This window comes from Trachypithecus francoisi, unplaced genomic scaffold (assembly GCF_009764315.1).
Source record: "Trachypithecus francoisi isolate TF-2019V2 unplaced genomic scaffold, Tfra_2.0 Lachesis_group13, whole genome shotgun sequence".
NCBI lineage: Eukaryota > Metazoa > Chordata > Mammalia > Primates > Cercopithecidae > Trachypithecus > Trachypithecus francoisi.
This window is the reverse complement of record NW_022681458.1, coordinates 131,278,506-131,301,441: the sequence shown is the minus strand read 5'-3', so window position 1 is coordinate 131,301,441 and position 22,936 is coordinate 131,278,506. Positions and strand designations below refer to the sequence as shown.

General features: G+C 45.5%; 1 long non-coding RNA gene across 1 annotated transcript in view; it reads right to left on the bottom strand.

The window, feature by feature from the left end:
• Positions 1-1,034: 1,034 nt before the first annotated feature.
• The window catches only part of LOC117095197, a 61,978-nt gene continuing 40,076 nt past the window's right edge, over positions 1,035-22,936 (bottom strand). The window contains exon 5 of the long non-coding RNA XR_004441860.1: positions 1,035-1,156. This is a non-coding gene — a long non-coding RNA (uncharacterized LOC117095197). The remainder of the gene's footprint in view (positions 1,157-22,936) is intronic.

Sequence of the window (22,936 nt, the reverse complement as noted above, 5' to 3'; positions counted from 1 at the left end):
AGGGGAGCTCTAATCTTGTAACAGAATTCGTGCAATTCTGAGGCAACAGACACCAAACAGCTATGAGGAAGCAAGTCAGAGGGGAGGCTGCCTACCGATCAGTGCTGAGCATGGGGAGGGCTGTGTTGAATTTTGTTTCTGCCCCTCCCTTTTTTCTTGGTTAATTTTATAAATGTTAGAGGGACTGTTTCACATATACAAAATTGCTGCTTTGCATACATGCATTTTTCTGAGGAGATGGTTGACCACATGTGTCAGATTTTTCATAGGGGTCAGTGATCTAAAACTGCTAGGATCGCTGCCTGGTGTTGCCTTATTTAACCGTATGAGTTAGGCATTATTGAAGCTCAGCGATCCAGGTTTACTGAGCTGGTGCATTCATCCACTGGTGCACCACACATACTGGACATGCTCTCTGCTCCCAGCAGCCTCCAGTCCCTGGAGTGCACTAGAGAGCAAGGCAGCCCAGCCCTTGCTGTGGGAGGCCGGCGTGGGAAAGACGGCACGCATCTGAGGAGCATGCCAGTAGAGTGGCAGCATCGGGAGGACCTGTTATCCGGCCTTGTGCCCAGTGGAAAGGCACTTTTAGAGAGGAGGGCACAGCAGAATTGGAAGGGTGCTGCCCACAGAAAGGGCGCCATGTGAACACCCAGCAGCAGGCAGCAGGCCCAGGGCTGCCAAGAGGAGACTCTGGAGCTCCAGGAAAGGGCAGAGGAGCCGGGGAGGCAGCAGAGCTGAGCTACAAAGTCTCTGTGGAGAGACGATTAGAGAGACCATAAACATGAGCACCCCAACCCAAGCCCAGCCCCACCATCACTCCAATAGTTCACTCAGCAAACCACCTGTGAGCCCTCAGGCCCTGGGAGCGGCCAGAGGAAGCCATCTCCAGGTGACTCTCTGTCACCTGGCACTGGGCTCCTTCCACCCTGGGAACCACCAGAGCCTGAGTCAGCCTGGCTGGGGCTGCCCCAAAGTGCCCCGTCAGCACAGTCTCCCAGGCCCGACACAGGCAGGCGCAGGCACGGCACTCACCACATAATGGAAACCTTTGATCTCCGCTCCCCTGATCACACAGAGCCAACAGCACCAGCTTCGCAGCACTCAGCGGGCTCAACGCCAGGGCGGCACTTGGCTGCTTTGATGTCTCAGTGCCTGCCTGTTTGAAATGGAAAGGTGTCACATTAAGAAGATTATGCAGAATCCATTTGTTGCCACCCTTTTCCCACTGTGGTGAAGTCTACCCACCACCTTCCATTAAAGTCATAGCTGGAACAGACAAAGGTCATGGAAAGAAGTTAAGGTGTCAGAGGCACTTGTGGTTACCAGTTTCTTAAAATGTTAATACAGTTGTCTCTTGGTATCCACAAAGGATTGATCCCAGGACCCACGGATAGCAAAATCTACAGATGCTCAAGTCCCTGGTATAAAATGGCATAGTATTTTCATATAACCTACATACCTGGTCCCGTATGCCTCAAATCATCTCTAGTTTACTTATAATACCTAAAACAATGAATGCTATGGAAATAATTGTTTTACTGTATTGTTTAGAGAATAATGATAAAAAACACTCTGCACGTATTCATCACAGATGCAAATTATTTTCCAAATATTTTCAATACCACAGTTAATTGAATTTTATGGATGCGGAACTCACAGATTTGGAGGCCCACCTGTACAGTAGCCTTCAAAACCCTGCCACAACCCAGGAATTCTGGCATTAATGTGCCAACGCTTCCCGGTGAAACTGTCTAGTGACATTGATAAAAGGCAAATTTATGAAACATCCCCAGCCAAGCATGCTGCCTCACGTCTGTTATCCTAGCACTTTGGGAGGCCGAGGTGGGTGGATCAACTGCAGTCAGGAGTTTGAGACCAGCCTGGTCAACATAGTGAAACCTCATCTCTACTAAAAATATAAAATCAGCCGGGCGTGGTGGCGTGCACCTATAATTTCAGCTACTTGGGAGCCTGAGGCAGGAGAATCCCTTGAACCTGGGGGACGGAGGTCACAGTGAGCCAAGATTGCGCCACTTCACTCCAGCCTGGGCAAAACAGCAAAAGTCTGTCTCAAAAAAAAAAAAAAAAGCCATCCCCAAACAGCCAGGAAGCCATGCAGGTTGCAACGTGTGAAGCGTGGACCCAGACACTGCCTCTGCATTCAGTCTGTGTGTTTTGTTGGCTTGGTCGGAGTATGAGAAGAATATTCAGCCTTGTGCAGATACAGAGTTAGAAAAGAAAGGAGTCTTCCAGCAGCCTTTCGGATAACTGGATATTCTGTCTAGGTTTTACACCGAAATTTGTTAAGTGGTACTTCCTTAAAGGTTAGTTGCAATTGTGGAACTGGAAACCATATCAGTAGAATTGTCATACTTGGATACATTAAAAGTCATTGGTTTGTCTCACTTTGAATGGCTCTTTTAACCATGCATGACTTTGTAGCATTATGCACGGGCCATTTGGAAAATATTGGGTGCCTGAGTTGAGCAGACCTTCCAAACACACATCTGTGAGAGAATGACAGTGAAAAAGGCAAATAATGTGTCGGTATTATCATGAAAATGTGTTGACCTCACAGTCCCTGTAAATGTGTCTGGGATCCCAGGTGTTCCCAGACCAACTTCGAGAACTACAGCCCTCCAGAATCCCTTGCACGTGCACACTAGCAGGTACCGGAACATTCACAGCAGCTATGTCGTCATTGCAAACACGTGGCAACAGCTCGCATCCTCCTCAGGACCAGAACAGAACAATCAATCATGGCAAATGCCCACCATCAAACACTACACAAGGTAGAATGAAGCAGACTTCTACAGGTGGAAGGAGCCCAGTGCCAGGTGACAGAGAGTCACCTGGAGATGGCTTCCTCTGGCCGCTCCCAGGGCCTGAGGGCTCACAGGTGGTTTGCTGAGTGAACTATTGGAGTGATGGTGGGGCTGGGCTTGGGTTGGGGTGCTCATGTTTATGGTCTCTCTATCACCACAGGTGAAGCTGCAGCACGTAACCAGGAGCGAAAGCAGTGAGCCACAGGGTGAGGGGGGGTGGTCCTAGCCCCACACAGTGCAAACAAGGGGAAAGTGAGCAGCAGATGGCAGGGATGCACATGCTGGGAAAAATAAAGCTATTTCTTTTTCTTTGTAGAGATGGAGTCAAACCATGTCACCCAGGCTGGTCTTGAACTCCAGCACTCAAGGAATTCTCCTAGCTCAGCCTCCGAAAACGCTGGGATTACAGGCTTGAGCCACCACACCCAACCAGGCTATTATCAACACAAAATTCTAGACCATAGGCACCTCTGCCAAGGAGGGAGGAATGGCAAGTGTTAGTAAAGTCTTGTCCCTTAACCTGGGGTCAGTACTCGAGGGCCTGTGTTGTTATTCTTGAAATGGCACATATTTTACACTCTTTTATATCATGGGGACATTTCACAATAACAACTGTTGAGGATGAGAATAAAAAAGAATAAAAATGAGAATGGCTAGCTAGTCTGGTGGGGCCTGCTGTCTCTGAGCTGTGTCACTGTGCAAACTGGCTATCATCATGAATGCTGTCTCTTTCACTCACTGAAACACACAGAATCATGCTGTTTGAGAGTTACTTGAATCTTCTGCAAAACCAAGAGTTTTCTTCACTGAGCACTCTTCACAGCTAAGGGAGGAGCTGCCTCAGTGGGGAATCCTGCCTTGGCCACATTCTGGTCACCTCAGTCACAGCCTCTCACACCAAGACACGTGGGCACCTGAGTCCGCTGCCTCACCTGTGAGCTCCCAAGGGCAAGAACCATGGGTCACCATGGAGAGGGTGACATGAATGAGCAGCGGAGTCCCTTGCAGGGTGAGTGCCTGGAGAATTTCTGGGGAATGACGGGTGGGGCCGGGCAGCCTGAGGGTAGAGCTGCAGTCCCTCTCCCCTGGTGTGTGCTCCGTGCAGGTTGAGGTGATGAGCACACCTGCACTGCCCATCCAGGGCACTCCCCTCCTTGTCAAGGGGTGACCACCCACCACTGCCATGAGTGTCAGCCTGGGTGTGCCACACTAATTCCACCCACTTCTGCACACTGGGGAGGCCTGTGGCAGTTCGAGGAGTTTCATAATAACCACAGCTACTGTATTCACGAGAGGCAAACCATAAGCAGTGCTGCGGAATCAGGACCAGAGAGAGACCTTGGGGTGTATACAGGAGAAGATCTGTATTGAGTGCACTCAGATCCAGTGGACTTAACATCCAAAGACTGGACCCAGAACAAAGACAGCACTTGACTTTTATACACACTTCTAAAAGTGGGGGGTGGGTTGGCTTGAAGCAGGTTTACAGTTACAGTGGCACAAAAGCAAGGATACAGAGGCAGAACAATTAATCAAATTGTGACAGGTTCATAACTCAGGATTACACATGACCATTGCCAAGCAACCCAGATGTCTGTTACCCAGGTTTCACTCTAAGGAGCCTTACACTGGTTTATCTCATAACCTTTATTGTGGCGCCCAGACAGCTCTCAGGCTTCTCATGTCCTTTGTTGTACTTCTTAGATAAAACAGAATACTTGAAGTTACTAGTTACAGAGAAAAAGAATCTATAAACTCATTCCATAAAACAAAGGAAAATTTGTTTTTCTTCTCCCTATGTTGAGGGAGTGCTGGGAGAGTCTCCAGGGCACATTCCTTTGTGTCCTGGCTTCTTAGATAGTATTATCAAGACTTTCCCTGGGTCTGGGCTGTGCCCCTTGCTGCCTCTGGGATAAGTCAGCCTAATACAGGAAAGCTTATTTCTCTCTTTTTAATTTTATTTTTCTTTTTTCTTTAATTTGCCACCTCACAGACACCTTTTCACCCGTCAAGATGTCTCCGATGGCTTGCAGGGTGCCCAGGCACAACCCACTACTCATGATACTTATTGAGCATTAACACGCCAGGCACTGTGCTGGTGAGAACTGTGCCCAGTGGCCAGTGTGCCAGAGTGCCTGATGCCAGTGCGCCACAGTGCCTGATGCCAGTGCGCCACAGTGCCTGATGCCAGTGCTGAGCTGTGCCACATCCCCTTCTAAGAGCCAAGCATGCTGCAGGGGCATGTCTGAACATTAGACTCCACTGGAAGTCTCCCTGAGGAAAGGCCTGCGGGGTGGCCTCTGTCCACCTCATCCCCAACTCCTGTGCTGTGAGCTGCTGGCGCTCCTCAGCCTCGCCTTCACCTGCACTGGGGCTCTTACCTTCTCACCTGGGCCCACCCCTTCCCCTCACGCTCAGCTTGGCCTGGCTGCTTTCAGTGCTTAGTTAGCTGTCACCTCCTCCAGGTAGCCCTCCTCTGGGCACTGCCCTCCCCTTGCTTCCATCTACCTCAGCACATTACACATATCCTTTTCTGTCTCCTCTGTGCAGGGAGCTCTCTAGAGGCAGGAACAAGGTCTTCTGTGTTTCCAGGGCTAAGCACGGGTCTGGCTGGGTAGGTGTGACATCGTTTTTGAATGAAATAAGGAACGCAGCAACTCTTATCTCCTCTGGGGCTTCCCAGGCCCAGTCATGGCATGAGGACAGTGGATTGCTCAATTCCCAGAGTGCTGGGGGGTTCAATGGCAGGTGCATGAGAGGACCTTGAGGAGGCCAAGCTATCCCCATTCCCTGCCACCTTGTGGAAGTTATGCAGGCTCTGGATAGTAGAGGCCACAAACCTAAAATCTGAGCTCAGACCCTCCCACAGATGCCAAGGAGGCCTGAGGGAACTGCCCAAACCCAGTTCGCTCCCTCTGAGCACAGCCAACCCTGGGCAGGGAGGAAAACGGCCCCACCCCAGGTGCTCACTGCACACTTGTGCTGCGTCAGGGGACACAGGCCCAGGGACCAGCCCCAGGATGGCAGACGACACACCAAGGGACCTCACGAGTCCTTCCAGGGTCATGGCCAGAGCACACAGATTGCACTGCACCATGTTAATTTAATGACTCTGTGAACTCTTTTTTTTTTTTTTTTTTGAGACGGAGTCTCGCTCTGTCACCCAGGCTGGAATGCAGTGGCCGGATCTCAGATCACTGCAAGCTCCGCCTCCCGGGTTTACGCCATTCTCCTGCCTCAGCCTCCCGAGTAGCTGGGACTACAGGCGCCCGCCACCTCGCCCAGCTAGCTTTTTGTAGTTTTTAGTAGAGACGGGGTTTCACTGTGTTAGCCAGGATGGTTTTGATCTGCTGACCTCGTGATCCGCCCGTCTCGGCCTCCCAAAGTGCTGGGATTACAGGCTTGAGCCAGACTCTGTGAACTTTTTCTATTTTCCTTCTCCATAGTGTTTCCCCACACGACTCAGAACATTAGCAGGGAGTCTCAGGTGGAGAGACTCAGATGGTTAGTTTTACGTGTGACTTGGCTGAGCCATGGTGCCCACATATGTGACCAAACATTATTCTAGGTGTTGCTAGGAGTGTTTGGGAGGAGATTAACACTTAAATCAGCAGAATCTGAGGAAAGCAGATTGGCCTCCCTAGTGTGAGTCGGCCTCACCCCATGCTCTAAGGCCTGAACGGAACACAGACTGACCTCCCTCCAGCAAGAGGGGGCTCTGCAGCAGCCGCCCCCCTGCCTCTAGCCGCACCGTTGGCTCTTCCTGGCTCTCCAGCCTGCTGGCCAACCCTGCAGCTTTGGACCTACCAGCCTCCATAATTGCATGAGCCAACTCCTTATCCATTTATGCCATAGTGTTCCATTATTGTAACGCTAAGGATGTGGGAGTTATTTCTATCCTACTACTCAAGGTCATTGCCAAGGCCTGATTGCAAAAATTCAAAAAATCGCAACCTCAGGCATAAATGCGTGAAAACAAATCTCTCTCTGTATATCTACACATTCTTTTTTTTTTTTTTTTTTTGAGATGGAGCTCTGTCGCCCAGGCTGGAGTGCAGTGGTGATCTTGGCTCACTGCAAGCTCCGCCTCCCGGCTTCACACCATTCTCCTGCCTCAGCCTCCCAAGTAGCTGGGACTACAGGCACCCACCACCACGTCCGGCTAATGTTTTGTATTTTTAGTAGAGATGGGGTTTCACCGTGTTAGCCAGGATGGTCTCGATCTCCTGACCTCATGATCCGCCCGCCTTGGCCTCCCAAAGTGCTGGGATTACAGGGGTGAGCCACTGCGCCCAGCATCTGCACATTCTATTGGAGCTGTTTCTCTGGAGACCCTAACCAGTACAGAGCCCTCATGCTAGGATCTCTGGGCACGGAGCAGTCTCTGTGCACGTGAACTGGCTCACTTGGTACATGGGGTGAGAATTGCATGGCCTTGTGGTGTTTCCTGAGAATTGAATGAGGTTGAGGGTGTAAAGTGTCATGGCTCTTCGGGAGCCTGCAGTAAATGTCAGGGATTGTGGGGAAGCAGGAGAGATGTGACAGAAGGAAAAAACAGGTAGAGGAAAGAGGAAAGGGGAGCAGGAGGGAGGAAGGCAGAGGGAAGCCCTCTCAGAACTGAGGAACCACGCTGCAGGGGCCCCACCTCGTGCTGGCAGTAGCTGCTCTCACCTCCCAGCACTGGACAATTATCCTCCTTCCCCAAGAAGATCAAAGTGGCCTGGTTTCCCCTTGGAAGGTGAAAAGGGAATTCCTCACTTCTGTGGCTGATGTCAATGAAAGATCCCGGCCCTACACGACGTCTTCATGGCTAGCAGTTTTGCCTCCCGAGATGAGCAGCCAAGGACACCTGACTCACTCCCTCCGCAGCACCTCTGGAGGGCGCTGGGAAATGGTTTCAACACGAACCAAATCCCGCAGCAGCAGGCGTGGTGACAGGAGCAGGAGGCCAGGCTGAGGACGTCACGCCAGAGGCAGGCACAGCCGTGTCGCCAGCAGGCATGACCAAGTGAGCGCATGCCCATCGGAGCCTGAGTCTCGCCTCCCACCCTGTGCCCTCGCCCTGTATGTGTGTACACCTTTTAATTTCCGTTTTAGCATGGTCACTGTGCATGTCATTAACTATTCCTGAAAAACTCGATCATGATGGCTGCATAGTTAATCCTCATAGAGAGGTGGCATAACTAACACGACCATTTCTCTATAGTTGAGTGAGTCCATCTTTTCTAGTTTTTTGCTATTATAGATAATGCTGCAGTGAAAATCGATGTACATGATCTTTATTTCTTTAGGATAGAGATCCAAGCCCAAAGTTCATACTCCTGAGTCCACTAGTATAAAGTTTTTCAAACATACATCAAACTTAAAAGAAAAAGGTTATTATCAACTTAAACTCTCACAGTTGTGTTTGAGTATATATATATACACACACATATATACATATACATAACAGTTCCCTGTTGAAAATGAACTCTGACAATCTAGAATTGCACTTTTTTTTTTACACTACCCTCAACTCATACCTACAGAATTGCACTCTTGAGACATTTTGGACACAGAGTGTGGCCAAGGGCATTCTTTAAAAGAAGGGTCTTGAGGATGCCAAAATTAATTAAACATTGATTTTTAAAATCCACTTATAACCAAGTTTATGCCAGGCAAACATCTCTTTTATTAAATTAATAGCACTCTTCAGCCGGGTGCAGTGGCTCAGCTCACACCTGTAATCCCAACACTTTGGGAGGCCGAGGCGAGCAGATCATGAGGTCAGGAGATCAAGACCATCCTGGCTAACATGGTGAAACCCGTCTCTACTAAAAATACAAAAAATTAGCCGAGTGAGGTGGCGCATGCCTGTAATCCCAGCTACTCCGGAAGCTGAGGCAGGAGAATAGCTTGAACCTGGGAGGTGGAGGTTGCAGTGAACTGAGATCATGCCACTGCATTCCAGCCTGAGCAAGACTCTGTCTCAAAAAAAAAAAAAAAAATTAATAGCACTTTTCTGAAAAACAGAATTTTCTACGATTGCTACAAGTGAAGCTAAGGGGCCCTGTGTATGAATCCTATGCAGAACTCTCACTCTCTCTCTCCTGCTTTTCTTTCTTCTTCATTTCCCTTTATCAAATGTTTATTGTCTAGTTTTCAGGGACACGGGACATGGCTTTTGTTCTCAGAATAGTCATAATCCAGTGTGAGCAATATAGTCAACTAGAACATCAAGTGGCTGGCTCCTGTCTCAAAAGGTGGTCATTCTAACAGCCTGATTTGCCTTCTCCTTATTGGAACTTCAATTCCCACAAAAGCCAAGTCATAATATCGGTCAACGACCTGATGGATACCAGGTAAACTCTCCACTAGCCAGAGCAGAGAGGTGGCCCTGCGAATTGTTATAATAATTTATAGATAACATGATTGCCTACTGAGGGAGCTAAGATAATCAATTGAATAAGTTATTAGAAATAGCCACATTCAATAACATGCTTGTTATAAGGCAAAGCAGGTTAGGTTTTCTCAGAGTAGCAGAAAACTCCCAAACAGTGACTTAAACAAGATAGAGAATTATACGGGATTTATATGAAGAAAGCCACAAACCTGACCAGGGGACATAAAAAAAGATTTGAGTAGACTGATGTTCCTTAACGGTCATGTTTCTCAGTGAGTAGAGCAGATATTGTATAGACACTGAATTTAATACCTAAATCTATCACAATTTCAAACTAAATATTGCTGGGATGTTTTTGTATTTGAAAATATGAGTTCATCTGGAAAAACTGACAAATGAAAATAAAACAATGTTGAGAAAATATTTTATGAGAGAGATGCATCTTCTTAGATACTGAAATGCTTTATAAAGCTACAATCAATAAAATGGTGTTACTGCAACAGAAATAGACTGATAGACTGAAAAACTGTTAAGATGACTGAAAGTCCATAAACGTGTGTGCACTATATAAACACTGAAAGTTATTTGTTATGTACATGTTCAGACATACACTTAGTTTATGATAAAGTTGGCACTTCAGACCGGTGAGTGAAGCAGAGATTGTCCCATAAATGATGGTATTGGGAAAACTGGCTAACCGCTGCATTGAATAAAGACAAAGCCATACATCAGAGCAAGTACCTAAATGAATTCTAGATGGAATTAAGGTTTATGTGTAAAAAATGAAAACATAAGCGTGGGAAGAGATTATCTAGGTGAATATTTGACATAATCTGTGGCAGGGTGAGTTTTTCTAGCACAGCATCCAAGGCATAAACACCTGGTATGACTGAAATATGTAAAAATTAAAAGAAAATTTTATGTTTCAAAAAAGTGGCTGGAGGGAGGAGGAAACAAGAGGGGTGCTGGAGGCTGCAATCAGGGTCAGGAGCAACGCGTCCGCCAGCATCCTTCATTCCTGGGCCTGCTGTGTTGCTGGAAAGGGCTCCAGACTGCGGTTTGGGAAGCCCCACTCTGGTCCATGAAAAGGTCCATGTAAAAGACCCAGGACAGCCTGGCACCTGAAAGGCCCCGACTGTTGGCGTGGTGTTAAAGATACTGCCCCACTGGCATTGGAGGAACCCAGGCCACAGGGCTGCCATCCCTCAGTGTTGCTTCAGTTAGTTCTTTGGACACGTGAGGAGGAAATGACCTCCGACACCAGCGTGAGGCAGGCACACTCGTCTGTCCGTCCCCGTGGGCAGCTCACAGGCTGTGTTAGGAGCGCCTTCAGGGCCGACCTCAGCTGGCCATCGCCACTCATCCCCGCGGTCGATCATCCCAAGCTTTTCTCCCCACACTGTGACAACAGCTGGGCTCAATGTTAGAAGGATGAGGCCTGCAGTAAGGGAGGGCCACAGGCTGCTGAAAAATACAGCAGGACAGCCAGCTGGGAGGAGGAAGATCTCATGTCCTGTAGTGCCATAGGGGATTATAATTAACAACAATTTGTCATGTATTTTCAAGTAGCTGGAAGAGTGGACCTTTAATGTTCCCAACACAAAGAAGTGTTGGATATGTTTTTAGTGATGGATATGCTAACTACTCTGATTTGATCATTACACATTGTACGAATGTGTTGAAATATCACACTGTACCCTATAAATATGTACAATTATCATGTGCCAATTAAAAATACAAAAAGAATTCAATTGGCCGGGTGCGGGGACTCACACCTGTAATCCCAGCACTTCAGGAGGCTGAGGCAGGCGGATCCCCTGAGGAAAAGGGTTCAAGACCAGTCTGGCCAACATGGCAAAATCCTATCTCTACTAAAAATACAAAAAAGTAGCCAGGTATGGTGGTGGGTGCCTATAATCCCAGCTACTAGGGAGGCTGAGGCAGGAGAATAGCTTGAACCCGGGAGGCAGAGATGGCAGTGAGCCGAGATCACGCCATTGCACTCCAGCCTGATCAATCAGAGCAAGACTCCATCTAAAAAAAAAAGAAAAAAAAATGAATGAAATCATGTCCTTTGCAGCATCATGGATGCAGCTGGAAGCCATTATCCTAAATGAACTAATGCAGGAACAGAAAACCAAATACTGCATGTTATCACTTCTAAGTGAGTGCTAAACATGAGCACACGTGAACACACCAGGGGAACAGCAGCCACCGGGACCTACATGAGGGTCGGGGCTGGGAGAAGCAAGAGGATCAAAAAACTACCTATCAGGTACTCTGTTCACTGCCTGCATGAGGAAATCATCTGTACACCAACTCCCAGAGACATGCAATTTACCCATGTAAGGAGCATGCACAGTTACCCCGAACCTAAAATAAAACTGGAAGAAAAAACTAGAGTTGACATTATTTTAAAAATATATAATACTTAAAGCAGAAAAAGGAAAAGATTAGGCCTGTAGAAATGATTTAATTCGAAAACGCCTCTGTATTCTAATCTGGTGAGCTTGGATTTGTGGCTGTCCACTTTTCTGCTGTGCCTGTCACAAAAGCCCTGCACCTTAAGGACGGCCTGGGGCCTCGGAGCCTGGGGCTTGCTCTGGCCTCCTGAACCCCCCTGGTGTCGCCAGCAGCCCTGGGCTCAGCCTCCACTGCTGCTGGCTGGGCGCCGTGTGTCTTGGGCCCGACCCTGGCCTGTGCTGTCACGGGAGGTGCGGGAGGGGCAGGAGGTGCGAGAGCGTGGGTGGGCAGGGCCGGCTGCAGGGAGCCCCCACTCTGAGAGCCACCAGCACAGCAGTGAAGTGGGGGAATGAGGAACAGGGCTGAGCTCCGTGGTGGTCAGGGACACTCCCCGGGACGACCCCTGGGAACCAAAGGAGGATCCCCGCCCACAACCAGCAGAGGTGCACTCCCGGGAGCAAACGCCGGCATACGTGCTGGGGCGCCCCAGGATTGGGCTCAGGCCGGGAGAGGCAGAGGGTGCAGCGGTGCAGGCGGGGCCCTGCTGGGTCAGAGGCCAGGCCAGATCCTGCACAGAAGCAGGCGTGGCTCAGCACCTTTAAGCCGAGAGGCTTTGTGATCCGATTTACATTTTCCAACGGTGACTTTGTCAGGTGCCTGGAAGTGGATTCCGGCAGGCCACGGATTAGGGCAGGCCCTGAAGAGAGAGTGCTGAGGGTCTGCTGCCTCCAGGCTGAGAGAATAAAGGCTCCCACCATCATCTGTGTGGCAGAGGAAAGAACCTGCCTCCCACTGCAGTCAAAAAGCAGCACCGGGTAGTATGTAATAAAACATATTTGTAGGCAATGTGAACTTAAATGAAAAGTAAGGGAATCCTCAGAAACAAAAGCGGTCGCTGAAAATTGAATGGACAGCCTGTGACGTGATGCCCTGCACCCAGGGCCAGGAGCAACAGGGGTGGGGGACGGTGGCCCTCTGGTAGCCCAGAAGACTGGGTTTCAACCAACAGGAATGGACGGGGCAGATTGAGAGGATGGGCTAGAGAGGAGCTGAGAACCGAAGAGGAGCTGAGAACGCAAAGTTAGGACTCTCCAGGGGCCATTGCCTCGGAAAACATAAGACCGATAATTGGAAAAATAATTACCTCCACGATTCAAATGACAACATGAAATTTTGTTATCTTGGCCTAAGCATACCCTTGACAATTTCTAATCATTTCCTTGCTTTTATGCAGGTTTGAACTTGAAATGTATACAATTTAAGCCAAGAAGTTAACCTTAAAGTGTCCCCAAAATATATATTCCTGGAAATCACCACAGAAACAAGGGATAATTTCTCTGGACAAATACACCATCAACCCAGGCTTTTCAGAATCCCTGTGGCAGGCAGAACTCTAAGATGCCCCCGGGATTCTGGGCCCTGTGTGTGTTCACACCTTCTCCTAGTTAGTCAGGCACTCATCTACATGATGCGCTTAAGAGACTTTTCCAACGTAACCAACGTCTCCAATCAGCTAAGTTCAGAAAAAGATGATCCCAGGTAGATCCCCTAATCCGGGGATCTCTTTTTTTTTTTTTTTTTTTTTTTTTTTTTGAGACGGAGTCTCGCTCTGTCACCCAGGCTGGAGTGCAGTGGCGCGATCTCGGCTCACTGCAAGCTCCGCCTCCCGGGTTTACGCCATTCTCCTGCCTCAGCCTCCCGAGTAGCTGGGACTACAGGCGCCCGCCATCTCGCCCGGCTAATTTTTTGTATTTTTTTAGTAGAGACGCGGTTTCACCGTGTTAGCCAGGATGGTCTCGATCTCCTGACCTCGTGATCCACCCGTCTCGGCCTCCCAAAGTGCTGGGATGACAGGCTTGAGCCACCGCGCCCGGGGATCTCTTATTAAGGAATAGGGTTCTTCCCAGCAGAAGGGATTTAGAAAGAAAGAGAATCCATGGCCGAGAAATTCTCCATTGTTGGTGTTGAAGGAGAAGAGAGCCACTGGCCAGCCACGTGGGCAGCCTAAAGATGCCAGGGGTCTCCAGCCGGCAGGCAGCAAGGAGGCAGGGACCACAGCCTTGCAACCAGGACTGCAGGGCAACCTGAATGAGCTGCAAAGCGTATTCTTCCCCAGAGCCTGTAGACACAACCTCAGCCAGCACCATGATTTCAGCCTGGTGAGACTGAGCAGAGAGCGCAGACGCACTACATCATCATCCCTGTCGCCTACAGAGCGGCGCACTGATGGACACACTGTTCCAGCCTCCACGTTTGTGGTCATTTGTTATGCACCAATACACATTTTGTTACCTAAAAGTGGGATGTACTCTAACAAATACCTAAAAACGTGGCTGTACCCACGGAAGCTGACAGCAGGCAGAGGCTGGAAGAATGCTGAGGAGCGTGACAGAAAAAGCCTGAAGTGCAGTAGACAGACTATTAGTAGAAATCTGTACTTGGAGGATCCTAGTGGTGAGACCTCAGAAGAAGAGGAGGGACATGTCATTGGAAACTGAAAGAAGGGGAATCTTTACTGTTTATTGGCAGAAACTTAGCAAAATTGTGCCCTGCAGTTAGGCAGAAAGCAGAAGTTGTAAGTGGTAGACTTGAATCAATTGCTAAGGAGATTTCCCAGCAAAGTGTTGAAGATGTGGCTGAGTGTATTGTTGCTGTTTATAGTAAAATGTGAGAGGAGGGAGATAACTTGAGAAAAGCACTATGAAACAAAAAACAACCAGGACTGGATGATTTGGGGAATTGTCAGCCCATCTATATAGCTACGGACAATAAAATTAGGAGATTGCTTTCAAAGGCATGGCAGAGAAAAGAAGGCGAGGGTGTGACTGTACAACCTTTTGCTAAAACCTCAGAAGCATCAATGGGTCAGATAATTCAGTCATACAAAGGGCTCTTTCAAGAGATAGCACATGTGCCTCACAGGTCTTCTCAACCAAACCAGAGGACCACAGCCCTGTAGCATCTGGCCCTCAGCTGCATCAGCAAGAGCCAAATATAGCAAAGGGATTATCTCAAAAAGATCTGTGCTGCAGTAAACATACAAGTGCTGATTTCTTTGACACACTGATTTCATTTCCTTTGGTTTATATTCCCAAGAGTGGAACTGCTGGATCATATCGTAATTCTATTTTTATTTTTTGAGGAATCTCCATACTGCTTTCCACAGTGGCTGTACCAATTTACATTCCCACCAATAGTGTACAAGGGTCCCCATTTCTCTACACCCCTTGACTTGTTTTCTTATGTCTTTCTGATAACAGCCATTCTATCTGGAATGAGATGGTATCTCGTTATGGTTTTGGTTTGCATTTCCCTGATGAATGTTGAGCATTTTTTCCTAGACCTGTTGGCCATGGCATGTCTTTTCATTAACGGTAGCAGCATTTGCAGCTTCCTAGACATGTCTTCCAAGATATGAAATCAACCCAAGTGTCAACAGACAAATGGATAAAGAAAATATAGTATATACACACAATGGAGTACTAATTAGCCACGCAAAAGGATGGAATCCTGTCATTTGCAACAACCTGCATGAACCCAGAGGACATCATCTTAAGTGAAATAAGCCAAACGCAGAAAGACAAATAAATACCACCTGTGGAATCTTAAAAAAAAAAAAAAGTTGACATCACAGAAGCAGAGGTAGAACACCAGTTACCAGAGACTGGGGATGGGGAGGGTAGAAGGGAGGGTAAAGAGAGTTTATTCAATGGGTAAAAAGTTACAATTACGTAGGAGGAATAAGTTCTATTGCACTGTAGAGTGATGAGGATTAACAGTATAGTACTGTGTATTATAAAATAGCTAGAAGAGAGAATTTTGAATGTTCTCACCACAGAGAAATGATAAATGCATGAGGTGATGGATATGCTAAATACCCTGATTTGATCATTATACAATATATGTTTATCAAAACATCAGAGTGTACCCCATAAATATGTACAATTGCAATAAAATAGTGTCCACTAAAAGGAGATCTGTGGGCATGGCCTTTGCTTAATGGTCTGAATCCCAGTGCAATTCATGCAAACCCCACAAGGTTCTTGAGTAAAATTGTTTGGGAAGAAATACTGCCAGCTTGGACTAAGAGGAACAGAGAGACTCCAAAATTAAAAAGACAGTCAGACCCTTAGGATTCCAGTAGCAGGAAGGGGGTTGATGAAACTTCAGCTGCAAATGCTCCCACCTTTAATGAAAAGGCAGAATGACTCAGAGCTCAGAGAGAAGAACCAACAAGAGTCCAGAGGGTGAGCAAGGTAACTGAGGAACAAGGAAGGATAATACCCAGGCATGGAAACCTAATCAAGGATCTCCGGCTGGAAATCATCCAACTAGATTTCAAAACTGCTTTGGAGCAGTGACTCCTTTCTGTTTCACCTTCCATTTTCCTCCTTTTTAAACTGGAACATCTATAACTGTCACTCTGTGTCTGTCCCACCATCATATACTGGGAGTGTCGGGGAGAGATCACCTCTCTCTTGGATGGAGAGGAAATGTGTCTCAAAAAATTATACCCAGGAGCCTCATCCAACTCTAGGCCTGATTTACCTGACGAGATTTTAAACTTGGAATGATGTCTGAATGGGATTAGATTCTAGGGAATGTTTGGCAGGGCTATAAATTATTGGGGTCCAGGCCAGACACAGTGGCTCACGCCTGTAATCCTAGCACTTAGGGAGGCCAAGGCAGGTGGATCACTTGAGGTCAGGAGTTCAAGACTAGCCCAGCCAACATGGCAAAACTCCATGTCTACTAAAAATACAAAAATCAGCCAGACATGGTGGCGCACATCTGTAATTCCAGCCACTCGGGAGGCTGAGGCAAGATAATTGCTTGAACCTGGGAGGCGGAGGTTGCAGTGAACCAAGATTGTGCTACTGCACTCCAGCCTGGATGACAGAGTGAGACTCTATCTCAAAAAAAAAAAAAATTATTGAGGTCCAGAAGGTGAAATGTGGTAGACAGAATTCAAAGATGGCCCTCAAGATTCACCTCCCCTGATGTACACATCTTGTATGATTCCCTCCTTATGAGTGTGAACAGAACCTGTGAGTATTACGGAATATCACTCCATGGTTATGTGACATTATATGGCAAATGGGGTTTTGCCAATGTAACTAAGAAGTCTAATCAATTGACTTTGAGTCAGTCAAAAGGAAGATTTTCCTGTGGGCCTAACCTAATAACATGAGCACAATACAGCTGGCACAGGACAGAGGAAATCAGAGCTTCTAAGTAGCAGAGACATTTCTGCTGTCCTCGAAAGAGAAACTCCCATGTGGTGGAGGTGGCAATAGGGCAGGAAAAGGCAGGCAACTTCTAGGGGCTCAGAGAAGTCCCAGTCAACAACACTAAATCACGGGGCTGACAGACCTACAGCTGCAAGGACTGGATTCTGCCAACAGCCTGGACAAGGACCCTGACTTCAGATGAGATAGCAGCCTCAGCTGACACCATAATTTCAGCCATGTGAGACCTTAAACAAAGAACTCAGCCATGCTATACTGGACTCCTGACCAATGGAAAATGCAAGAAAATAAGATAGGTTTGTGGTAATCTGTTACGCAACAATAGAAAATGAATATAATTCACAAAAATAAGTTTAAAGAAAGATGTGGCTCAAACCAAATTTACGAAACACAGAGAAGGAGAAAATAAGTACACACAAGAAAAATGAAGTTTCAACCCCAGGAACATCAAAGGAATAAACTATTGAACCCAGAAAAAAAGGATGAATTGTAAGAAAAACAATTAGTGAACAAAGAAACTGTAAGTATGTGCATATAAATAAAACTAGGTTAGCAGAATATCACTTCCAACAGGCACAGGACTTGCCCACTCATGTGAGCCAAACAAAAATAAATAAGATAATGTGAAACAATGGTTTGCAAGACATTGATATCAGGCAAAGAAAAACAGTGACCACAGTGAGACAGGAAGCTAATAGAGTCCTCTGGCTGCCAAAACTTACTGCCTTGAGAGAGTTCAAGGCCTTGGCTCAGAGAGGGGGAGCGCAGGCAGTGCCCAGCAGACTCTGCTCATTTAGGAGACAGAGCTGAGAGTCCCAGGAGGTAGCCAGAGTTCAGAAGGTAGACATGACATTAAAATAGCTATTAAAACTGTGTTCTACATGTCAGTTAAGAATAGGCATGAAGACATACAAAAGAATGAAATAGAACTCACTGAAATGAAAACCATGATGTGCAAGATGAAAAATACAATGGAGAAGCAAATGCTAGTGAGCTTGAAGACATACCAAAAACAGTGATCCAAAATGAAACATGAAAAGAAAATTAAGAAAAAGGAAATAGGCTGGGCGCAGTGGCTCACGCCTGTAATCCAAGCACTTTGGGAGGCCGAGGCAGGTGGATCACAAGGTCAGGAGTTCGAGACCAGCCTGCCCAATATGGTGAAACCCCATCTCTACTAAAAATACAAAAATTAGCCAGGCGTGGTGGGATGCACCTGTAGTCCCAGCTACTCGGAAGACTGAGGCAGGAAAATTACTTGAATCTGGGAGGCAGAGGTTGCAGTGAGCTGAGATTGCACCACTGCACTCCAACCTGGGCAACAGAGCAAGACTCCATCTCAAAAAAAAAAAAAGAAGAAGAAAAGAAAAAGGAAATGAAGAAAATAATTGGCATCAATGGGACGATTTACAGCAATATAACGTGCATTATTGGAACCACTGACAAAGAGAAGACTGTGGCAGGGACAGAAAAAATATTTAAATATTTAAATAAATAGTGGCAGAAAACTTTGCAAATTTGACAAAAACTACAATGACAAAAACTATAAAACTACAAATCCAGGAAGCTGAATGAACAACAAGCACAAGAAATAGGAATAAAACTACACCAAGGCACATCATAACAAATTGCTTAACACAGGGATGAGGGCTGGCTGCTGTGTGGGGAAACCAGATCTTTTCCACACCACTGTGTGGTGGAAATATTAAATGGTATTGTCACTCTCAAAAATAATTCAGCAGTTTATTTTTCAATTAAATATATATTCACTTTCCATGTGGCTCAGCAATTGTACTTTTGGGCATTTACCCCAGGGAAGTAAAAATTTATGTTCACAAAATAACCTATACACAAGTATTCATAGTAGCTTTATTTGGAATAGCCAAAAACCAGAAACAATGCAAGTTTTCTTCAAAGGGTGAATAGTTAAACAAATGATAGGGTATACATACCACAAAATAGTACTCAGAAATAAAAACAAACGAACTATTAATACATGTGACAGCTTGGATGCTGCTCAGTAGAAACATGCTGACTAAAAAAAAAAAATGTTTAAAGGTCACATACAGTATGATTAGTTTATTAATCATATTAGTTTCCTGTCTCCCAGTGTTCACTGTTCTTCACTGCCCGGTATCAATGTCTTGCAAACCATTGTTTCACATTATTTTGCTTATTTTTTGTTGAATGGGCAATTAGTTTACAACATTCTGTTGTTGTTGTTGTTGTTGTTGTTGTTGTTAAGACAGGGTCTTGCTCTATCACCCAGGCTGGAGTGCAGTGGTGCAATCTCGGCTGCAAGGACTGGATTCTGCCAACAGCCTGGACAAGGACCCTGACTTCAGATGAGATAGCAGCCTCAGCTGACACCATAATTTCAGCCATGTGAGACCTTAAACAAAGAACTCAGCCATGCTATACTGGACTCCTGACCAATGGAAAATGCAAGAAAATAAGATAGGTTTGTGGTAATCTGTTACGCAACAATAGAAAATGAATATAATTCACAAAAATAAGTTTATTTTTGTGCAACCTCCACCTCCTGGGTTCAAGCGATTCTCATGCCTCAGCCTCACAAAGTGCTGGTATTACAGGCATGAGCCAGCACGTCCGGCCACAACATTCTTGAAATGACAAAATTGTAGTGATAAAGAACAGATCAGTGGCTGCCAAGGGTTAGGAAGAAGGGTAGGAGGAAAGTGGTGGTAGCTATAAAAGCGTAACACTAGGGATCAAAAGAAAGCTAGAGTGGCTTTGTTACCATCAGACAAAGTGGATTTCAGAACGTGGGTAATACCAGAAATAAAGAAGCTTATTACATAATGATGAAGGGGTCAGTTGGTGAAGAGAGTATAATCTGGTAGCATTTTGCCTCCAGCTTTGTTCTTTTTGGTCCAGATTGCTTCGGCTCTTCAGAGTCTCTTATGGTTCCATACAAATTTCAGGATTAATTATTAAAACAATTAACATTTTCAAACAAAGTGCTAAGAACACACCATGGGGAAAAGAACAGTCTCTTCAATAAATGGTATAATTGTATATTCACAAACAGAAGAATGCAAATGGACTCTTGGCTGGGTGCGGTGGCTTACTCCTATAATCCCAGCACTTTGGGAGCCCGAGGCGAGTGGATCACCTGAGGAGTTCGAGAACAGCCTGACCAACATGGAGAAACCTCGTCTCTACTAAAAATACAAAATTAGCCTGGCGTGATGGTGCATATCTGTAATCCCAGCTGCTCGGGAGGCTGAGGCAGGAGAATTGCTTGAACCCAGGAGGCAGAGGTTGCAGTGAGCAGAGATCATGCCATTGCACTCCATCCTGGGCAACAAAAGCAAAACTCCATCTCAAAAAAAAAAGAAAGAAAATAGACTCTTATCTCACTCCTTATATAAGAATCAACTCAAAATAAAGACTTAATTATAAGATCTGAAACAATAAAACTAAATGCCAATACACCTAATAAAAAAATTTCAAAATACATGATGCCAAAACTGATGGAATTCCAAGGAGAGACAGACAATCCACCATTGTAGTCAGAGATTTTAATGCCCCACTCTTAATAATGGATAGAACACAGAGACAGAAAATCAGTAATGTATTTGGAAGATTTTCACACACTATCAACCAAACTGACCTAAAACATATTTATAGAGCACTTCACACAATGAGAGCTGAATACAACTTTTTACTGCTCACAGAACATTTACTAAGATAAAAAACATATTCTGGACTATTAAACAAGTACACAAAAAGCAGGACTGATAAGCAAATTCAGTGGAGTTACAGGATACAATGCCAACTTGCAAAAATCAATAGCACTTCTCTACACTAACAACAAACACCTATAATTCCAGTACTTTGGGAGGCCGAAGTGGGCAGATCACAAGGTCAGGAGATCGAGACCACCCTGGCTAACAGGGTGAAACCCCGCCTCTACCAAAAACACACACACACACACAAAATAGCTGGGTGTGGTGGCAGATGCCTGTCATCCCAGCCACTTGGGAGGTTGAGGCAGGAGAATGGCGTGAACCCGGGAGGTGGAGCTTGCAGTGAGCCAAGATCGCGCCACTGCACTCCAGCCTGGGCGACAGAGCGAGACTCGTTCTCAAAAAAAAAAAAAAAAAAAAAATTCACAATCATCAAAAAATAAAATGAAATACTTAGGAGTAAATTTCAACAAAGAAGTGAAAAAATCTGTATGCTGAAAACCATAAAACATTGATGAAAAAATTAAGATGGCACAAATAAATGGAAAGATATCTCATGTTCATGGATTGGAAGAATCACATTGTTAAAATGTTCATGCTACCCAAAATAATCCACAGATTTAATGCAACCTCTATCAAAATTCCAATGTCACTCTTCACAGAATAGAAAAATTAGTCTTAAAATTTGTATGGAGCCACAAGAAACTCTGAAGAGCCAAAGCAATCTGGACCAAAAAGAACAAAGCTAGAGGCAAAACACTACCAGATTTCAAAGTCTATTACAAAGCAAAAGTAATCAAAACTACATGGCACTAACATAAAAACAGGCACATCAACCAATGAGATATAATGAAGAGCCCAGAAATAAATCCATACATCAACAGCCAATTGATTTTCAACCAAATTGCCAAGAGCACACAATGGGGAAAGAAGAGTCTCTTCAATAAATGGTGTAGTTGTATATTCAAAACAGAAGAATGAAAATGGACTCTCATCTCACTCCTTATACAAGAATAATCTCAAAATAAATTAAGGACTTAAATGTGAGACCCAAAACTACAAAACTACTAGAAGAAAGCATAAGGGGAAAGCTCCATGACATTGGTTTGGACAGAAATTTCTGCATAATTCCAAAAACATAGTAAACAAAAGCAAAAATAGGCAAATAGGACTACATTAAACTAAAAAACTTCTGCACAGCAAGGAGAACAATTCATAGAGTGAAGACACAGCCAATAGACTGGGAGAAGATATTTGCAAATCATACAGCAGATAAGGGGTTAATATCCAAACTATACAAGGAACTCAAAGTAGTCAACAAGCAAATGAATAATTCTACTAAAAAATGGGCAAAAGCAAAAAGAACAAAACTGGAGAAATCACATTACCTAACTTCAAATCATGCTACAAGCTATAGTAACCAAAACAGCATGGTACTGGTAAAAAAAAAACAGACACATAGACCAATGGAACAGAATAGAGAACGCAGAAATAAACTCATACACACACAGTAAACTCATTTTTTACAAAAGTGCCAAGAATATACACTGCAGAAAAGACAGTCTCTTCAATCAATGGTGCTGGGAAGTATGGATATCCATATGCAGAAGAATGAAACTAGACCCCTGTCTCTCGCCATATATAAAAATCAAATCAAAATGAATTAAAAAGAATTTAAATTGGCCGGGTGGGGTCTCATGCCTGTAATCCCAGCCAGCACTTGGGAGGCCCAGGTGGGCAGATCACTTGAGGTCAAGACTTCAAGACCAGCCTGGCCAACATGTTGAAAGCCTGTCTCTACTACAAGTACAAAAATTAGCTGGGCATGGTGGCATGCACCTGTAATGCCAGCTATTTGGGAGGCTGAGGCACAAGAATGGCTTCAATCTGGGAGGCAGATATTGCAATGAGCCAAGATGTTGCCACTGCTTTCCAGTCTGGGTAACAGAGAGAGACTCTGTCTCAAATAAATAAATAAAAGAATTAAATCTAAGACATTAAACTATGAAACTGACACAAGAAAATATTGAGGAAACTCTCCAGGATGTTGGTGGTCTTGGCAAAAGTTTCTTGAGCAATACTTCGTAAGTACAAGCAGGCGACCAAAGCAAAACTGGACAAATGGGATTACATTAAGTTACAAAGCCTCTGCACAGCAAAGGAAACAATCAACAAAGTGAAGAGACAACCTGCAGAATGGAAGAAAATACTTGCAAACTACCCATCTAACAAGGGATTAATAACCAGAATACATAAGGAGCTCAAACAACTCTACAGAAAAAAAATCTAGTAATCCAATCAAAA